We start from the raw sequence: 5,887 nt of genomic DNA, 5'->3' as shown, positions 1-5,887 counted from the left end.
ATTGCCATGCATGATCATGTTGTTGGCGTCGTATTTGTGGCAAAGCCACCGTTCATAATGTTTTCATACATGTCACTCTTGATTCATTGCATATCCCGGTACACCGCCGGAGGCATTCACATAGAGTCATATTTTGTTCTAAGTATTGAGTTGTAAGTAAAAAGAAGTGTGATGATCATCATTATTAGAGCATTGTCCCAGTGAGGAAAGGATGATGGATATTATGATTCCCCCACAAGTCGGGATGAGACTCCGGATGGAAAATAAAATAAAATAAAAAAGAGAAAAGTGTCCAAAAGAAAAAAAAGAAACAAGGCCCAAATAAAAAAATGAGAGAAAAAGAGAGAAGGGACAATGTTACTATCATTTTTTCACACTTGTGCTTCAAAGTAGCACCATGATCTTTAAGATAGAGAGTCTCCTATGTTGTCACTTTCATAAACTAGTGGGAATTTTACATTATAGAACTTGGCTTGTATATTCCAATGATGGGCTTCCTCAAGTTGCCCTAGGTCTTCATGAGCAAGCAAGTTGGATGCACACCCACTTAGTTTCTTTTGTTGAGCTTTCATACACTTATAGCTCTAGTGCATCCGTTGCATGGCAATTCCTACTCACTCACATTGATATCTATTGATGGGCATATCCATAGCCCATTGGTACGGCTAGTTGATGTGAGACTATCTTCTCCTTTTTGTCTTCTCCACAACCACCATTCTATTCCACCTATAGTGCTATATCAATGGCTCACGCTCATATATTGCGTGAAGATTGAAAAAGTTTGAGAACATCAAATGCATGAAACAATTGCTTGGCTTGCCATCGGGGTTGTGCATGATTTAATATTTTGTGTGATGAAGATAGAGCATAGCTAGACTATATGATGTTGTAGGGATAACTTTCTTTGGCCATGTTATTTTGAGAAGACATGATTGCTTAGTTAGTATGCTTGAAGTATTATTATTTCTATGTCAATATTAAACTTTTATCTTGAATATTTTGGATCTGAACATTCATGCCACAATAAAGAAAAATTACAACGAGAAATATGTTAGGAAGCATTCCACATCAAAAATTCCATTTTTATCATTTACCTACTCGAGGACGAGTCGGAATTAAGCTTGGGGATGCTTGATACGTCTCCACTGTATCTATAATTTTTTATTGTTCCATGCTATTATATTATCTGTATTGGATGTTAATGGGCTTATTTTTACACTTTTATATTATTTTTGGGACTAACCTATTAACCGGAGGCCCAACCCAAATTGATGTTTTTGCCTATTTAAGTGTTTTCGCCGAAAAGGAATATCAAACGGAGTCCAAACGGAATGAAACCTTCGGGAGCGTTATTTTTGGAACAAACGTGATCCAGGGGACTTGGAGTGGAAGTCAAGAAACAATCGAGGAGGCCACGAGGCAGGGGGCGCGCCTACCCCACTGGGCGCGCCCTCCACCCTCGTGGGCCCCTTGTTTCTCCACCAACCTACTTCTTCCTCCCATATATACCCATATACCCCGAGAACATCTAGGAGCACCACGAAACCCTATTTCCACCGCCACAACCTTCTGTACCCAAGAGATCCCATCTTGGGGCCTTTTCCGGAGCTCCGCCGGAGGGGGCATTGATCACGGAGGGCCTCTACATCAACTCCATGGCCTCTCCGATGATATGTGAGTAGTTTACTTCAGACCTTCGGGTCCATAGCTAGTAGCTAGATGGCTTCTTGTCTCTCTTTGGATCTCAATACAAAGTCCTCCTCGATTCTCTTGGAGATCTATTCGATGTAATCTTCTTTTGTGGTGTGTTTGTCGAGATTCGATGAATTGTGGGTTTATGACCAAGTCTATCAATGAACAATATTTGAATCTTCTCTGAATTCTTTTATGTATGATTGGTTTATCTTTGCAAGTCTCTTCGAATTATCAGTTTGGTTTGGCCTACTAGATTGATCTTTCTTGCATTGGGAGAAGTGCTTAGCTTTGGGTTCAATCTTGCGGTGCTCGATCCCAGTGACTGAAAGGGAAACGACACGTATTGTATTGTTGCCATCGAGGATAAAAAGATGGGGTTTATATCATATCGCATTAGTTTATCCCTCTACATCATGTCATCTTGCTTAAGGCGTTACTCTTTTCTTATGAACTTAATACTCTATATGCATGCTGGATAGCGGTCGATGTGTGGAGTAATAGCAGTAGATGCAGGCAGGAGTCGGTCTACTTGTCACAGATGTGATGCCTATATGCATGATCATACCTATATATTCTCATAATTATTCACTTTTCTATCAATTGCTCGACAGTAATTTGTTCACCCACCGTAATGCTTATGCTATCTTGAGAGAAGCCACTAGTGAAACCTATGGTCCCGGGTCTATTTTCCATCATACAAGTTTCCAATATATTTTATTTTGCAATCTTTACTTTCAGTCTATATCATAAAAATACCAAAAATATTTATCTTATTATTACCATCTCTATGAGATCTCACTCTTGCAAGTGGCCGTGAAGGGATTGTCAACCCCTTTATCGCGTTGGTTGCGAGGTTCTTATTTGTTTGTGTAGGTACGAGGTGACTCGTGCGTGGTCTGCTACTGGATTGGTACCTTGGTTCTAAAAAATTGAGGCAAATACTTACGCTGCTTTACTGCATCACCGTTTCCTCTTCAAGGGAAAACCAACGCAGTGCTCAAGAGGTAGCACTCAATTCTACTTGACCACTAGACTCTGGATGATATGGATATGCAATTATATGATTAACATCATACTTAGGAAGCATTTTACGAAAAGCACCATGAATAAAATGTGAACCACCATCAGTCATTATATATCTAGGGACTGCAAACCTTGGAAAAATAACTTCTTTAAGCATCTTAATAGAGGTGTTATGATCATCACTACTAGTTGGAATAGCTTCTACCCACTTAGCAACGTAATCAACAACAACTAAAATATGTGTATACCAATTAGAGGAAGAAGACGGTCCCATATAATCAAAGCCCCAAACATCAAATTGTTCAATAACAAGTGAATAATTCATAGGCATTTCTTGACGTCTACTAATATTACCAGTTCTTTGACATTCATCACAAGACAAGACAAACTTGTAGGCATCCTTGAAGAGAGTAGGCCAATAAAAACCAGATTGCAATACCTTATGTGCAGGTCTGTCTCCAGCGTGGTGCCATCCATAATCCTCGGACTGACACTTGCATAGGATCTGTTCCTGTTCATGCTCAGGTACACAACGTCTAATAACACCATCTACTTCTTCTTTATAAAGACGTGGGTCATCCCAGAAGTAATGTCTTAAATCATAGAAGAACTTTTTCTTTTGCTGGTATGTGAAACTAGGTGGTATAAATTTAGCAACAATATAATTAGCATAATCAGCATACCATGGAGGAGTACGAGAAGCATTTATCACAGCTAATTGTTCATTAGGAAAGCTATCATCAATAGGTAGTGGGTCATCAAGAACATTCTCTAACCTAGACAAGTTGTCTGCAATGGGGTTCTCAGCTCCCTTTCTATCAATAATATGCAAATCAAATTCTTGTAGCAAGAGAACCCATCTAATAAGTCTAGGTTTAGCATCTTTATTTTCCGTCTATGTTTAGCATATTTCTTTTCCATAAGATATTTAATAGTAGCATGATCAGTGGGAATAGTTACTTTAGAATCAACAATATAAGGTCTGAACTTATCACAAGCAAACACAACTGCTAAAAATTCTTTTTCAGTAGTAGCATAATTTCTTTGAGCACTGTCTAGAGTTTTACTAGCATATTGAATAACATTTAATTTCTTATCAACTCTTTGTCCTAGAACAGCCCCTACAACATAATCACTATCATCACACATAATTTCAAGTCGTAAATTCCAATCAGGAGGCTGAACAATAGGTGCAGAAATCAAATCTTTCTTAAGTATTTCAAATGCATCTACACAATCATCATCGAAGACAAAAGGAACATCTTTCTGGAAAATATTAGTCAGAGGCCGAGAAATTTTAGAAAAGTCCTTAATGAACCTCCTATAAAAACCGGCATGACCAAGGAAACTTCTTATACCTTTGATGTCCTTAGGACACGACATCTTTTCAATAGCATCAATGTTAGCTTTATCAACTGAGGGAGTCCTAGACTAAGGGGTCCTCGGGCGTCCGGCCTGTTATCTATGGGTCAGACTGATGGGCTGTGAAGATATGAAGACCGAAGACGGTGCCCGTGTCCGGATGGGACTCTCCTTGGCGTGGAAGGCAAGCTTGGCGAATAACTATGAAGATTCCATATCATGTAACCGACTCTATGTAACCCTAGATCCCCCCGGTGTCTATATAAACCGGAGGACTTAGTCCAGATGGGGGATACTCAATAACTTAGTCATACATGCTAGACTTCTAGGGTTTTGCCATTACAATCTCGTGGTAGATCAACTCTTGTAATACCCATATTCATCTATATCAATCAAGTAGGACGTAGGGTATTACCTCCATCAAGAGGGCCCGGACCTTGGTAAAACTTCATGTCCCTTGTCTCCTGTTACCATCAACCTTAGACGCACAGTTCGGGAGCCCCTACCCGAGATCCGCCGGTTTTGACACCGACATTGGTGCTTTCATTGAGAGTTCCACTGTGTCGTCGTCGCAGAGGTTGATGGCTCGACTTATCATCAAAGAAAATATTACCTCCGGAGGAGCTCTGGCCTCGGGCCAAACCCTCCGGCTGGGCGATTTTACCATGATTGCCTGCTCGGCCTCTGAGCCAGCGAGGATGACCTCTCGAGTCATCGAAAAACGCATCTGCATTGATTCTAAATACGCCAAACGTATGGATCTGACGGAGTTATCGTCTTTGAACGAACTCCTAGATCGCGTTACCGCCTTGGGAGTCGCTACAGACTACGATTGGATTGGGCTTAAACCTGACCAGAGAGACATTAATTCTCCACCGATCACCCACCAGATAGCGGTAGTCGAGGAGCAAGATAACCCTTCATCTACATTGATGATGAATTATGTTCGGATCTCTGACCTCGAGAAGCCGGACACCAACCAGCAGAAGGACACGCCTTGCCCTCCGAACTTAGAGTCGGATGGTAGGCTTCAAAAATCAGAAGACACTCCGGAGCCCAGACTGTTCAGTTTGGAAAAACCTCAGACTCCGGATCATCGGTCGGGTCAGGGTTCAGATCCAATTCCACCCACCCACCTAGACATAAGTGCTCTCACGAGCACAAAACAGCAGTCTCGAGAAATGGTCCACCACTTCTGGGCCAGATTTCTCCTTGTCAAGGACAAGGTCAAGGATTGCCGCGACGAGGACACGATATCAGTGTTTCGCAATAACTGCATGAATGAAGGACTCCTCAACGCCATTATTGCCGCCGCATACTACACTTCACTGACTTGGAAACTATTGTACAGAAGTACATCGCAATGGAGAGTGATACGTCCATTTTGCATCATGCTTTTATATTGATATTTATCGCATTATGGACTGTTATTTCACTTTATGTGACAATACTTATGGCTATTCTCTCTTATTTTACAAGGTTTACATAACGAGGGAGAATGACAGCAGCTGGAATTCTAGTCTGGAAAAAGAGCAAATATTAGAGACCTATTCTGCGCAACTCCAAAAGTCCTGAAACTCCACGGAACGTCTTAAAATAAATAAAGAAAAATCCTCGCCAAAGATGAAGGCCAGGGGGCCCACACCCTTCTCACGAGGGTGGGGGGCGCCCCCCCCCCCCAGGGCACGCCCCCTACCTCGTGGGCCCCCTGGTGGCTCTCCGACGCCCATCTTCTCCTATATGAGGTCTTTCGATGAGAAAAAAATAAGACGGAACTTTTCAGGACGAGACTCCGCTGCCACAAGGC

The sequence above is a fragment of the Triticum dicoccoides genome, chromosome 7A (genome assembly GCF_002162155.2).
Source record: "Triticum dicoccoides isolate Atlit2015 ecotype Zavitan chromosome 7A, WEW_v2.0, whole genome shotgun sequence".
Lineage (NCBI taxonomy): Eukaryota > Viridiplantae > Streptophyta > Magnoliopsida > Poales > Poaceae > Triticum > Triticum dicoccoides.
Note: the sequence above shows the minus strand (reverse complement) of the source record.